The following is a 2,232-nucleotide window of genomic DNA, read 5'->3' as shown; positions in this document are numbered from 1 at the left end:
ATATATATATATATATATATATATATATATATATATATATATACACACACACACACACACACACAGTATAAATAAACCACTACTTACTACTTGTACTATTATTCCTACTTCGCGGTTTTTCACTTATCGCGGGTCTTCAGGATACGGATCCCCCACGATAAACAAGGGACTACTGTATTTAGTTTTGCTGCGTTTAGCTAGTGTTTTATTTTTATTAGCAGCTTTTAGTTAGTATTTTTCTTATTTTAAATTTCAGCTAGTGTTCTGCTACTTTGTGATTCAGCATTCAGTTGTTTTTTTTTTCCCAACAGAAAAAGCCATTTCGTCCATTTCAAATAAATTAATTTGACGTTTCTTTCGTACCTGCACTTCTGTTAGTGGTTATTGCACAGGGAGTGGGGGGTTGCTGTATAAAGCCTCACAAAGTGTGCAAACATTGTTAATTTAGCAGGGTTCTGTGTTTTCTGCATGTTCAAGCAGCTCAGCACACCAGTTGTGCTCAGTGTAAGAGTGGATATATGTGGAGTCAGCATAGCCGCAGTGAAGTCATGGCTTCGTCAGATTATTCTCTAACCCTCCCTGACAGCCCTGACCCTTTCTCTGTACATCAGTCAGCCTCCTGCTCGTACGTCAGGACACATACATGTATCCGTATGTCTGGTTACATATCCTCACACACGCCCACGTAAGGCTGGGGAGGCAGCAAACTAAAAATAATCACTTCCCAGAGTATGTATGAGGAATTCTCCACATTCCCCAGTGACCCATTAACTATCACACAGACGCACACACGCACACCATACATCTGTGTTGTGTCTAAATCCATAATGTGTTGCTGCTGGGAGAAAACACAATTACACTGAGTTGAGCCTCGTGCAGACTGCTGGTTGAGACGAAGCCAAAACTAACTATCATTTAACCGAGTCCCTCGGAGAGGATTTAGCTCTATTCAGCTAAAATTTAGCTACAATTTGGTGAGATCTCACATAAGATTATCTTCAAGGTATGACCAAAATAACAACATAACATGAACTCAGTCTAAAACTCGGAGGTGGCGGGCGATGTGCATTTTTTTTTTTTTTTTTAAATTTGTTTTATTTATACTTTTTTTTTAAACGAATAAACAACATAAGAACTTTGTTCCAACACCAGAGCACGTTGGAGGGAGTATGATTATTTGGGTCTGCTAATTGTTGGAAATACCGTAAGGTAATTTTTTAATGAAATAATTTTAGATTTTAACATTTAAAAAAAAAATCTCCATACATTGTTCTCTTTAAAATCTGATCCAGGACAGGTGATCTACTATTATTTACTTGTCTATTTTTTAGCTTTTAGCTATCATTCTATACTAACTTTCAAGCTAGCATTTTGCTACTTATAACATTTAGCTAGTCTCATGCTACTTTAAGCTTTTAGACAGTTTTTTGATAGGCTTTAGCTTTTAATCAACGTTTTGCTACTTTTGATTTTGGCTAGCGTTTAGGTATCTTCTATCTAACCTATTGCTATGACTAGCTAGCTACTTTTTGGCCTTGGTTAGGACTCTTACATTTAGCTTTAAGCAAGCATTTAGATTTAACTAGCCTTTTGCTACTTTTCCATTTTATTTAATTTTTGTTTTATTACTTTTTATTAATTATTTTGTTGCTTCTTACGCATCTTCCGAAACAAAAAATTACTGTCATGGATCTGGTCAGCTGGACTTTCGATAAAATCTTTTCAACAAAGCAACAGGGTCCTGGAGAGCCCTCATGCCCCGCTGAGACGCACGCGGCAGGGTAAGTCATGGATCCGTGGGGAGTTTGGGAGCGGATGTGCCTTTATGTATTGTCTCAGGACGCCGCCGAAGATGTTCATGTAATTGGAATCATGATAGCAGGGTTTCTGCTTTTTGGCACCGACGGATACCTATGTTTTCGGCTATTGCAGAAGACGGCGGCAGCAGCTTTGGCCATGGCAAAACTGCTGAGTCTGTGTGAAGGTGTGGTTCGTGCTACGAGTACTCAAAATCAGCTGATTTACGAGCTAAACCGTAAGATAGAAGTGATTTCTGAGAATCACAGACCACCTGCAGCTTCTGGGACCCATCAGCATGTTGGAAACGACCTTGGAGGGGGCTCATAAGCACGGACCAGTGGAATGCCCACAAATCTGGCCATTTTGGACCGACTTATCAAATATCTCCTGGGATATGTGTAAACTAAAGAAAAGCTATGTCTATCAGCCCCC

The sequence above is a fragment of the Nematolebias whitei genome, chromosome 22 (genome assembly GCF_014905685.2).
Source record: "Nematolebias whitei isolate Nwh7 chromosome 22, NemWhi1, whole genome shotgun sequence".
Lineage (NCBI taxonomy): Eukaryota > Metazoa > Chordata > Actinopteri > Cyprinodontiformes > Rivulidae > Nematolebias > Nematolebias whitei.
The sequence above is the reverse complement of the archived record's forward strand: the minus strand, read 5'-3'. Positions refer to the sequence as shown.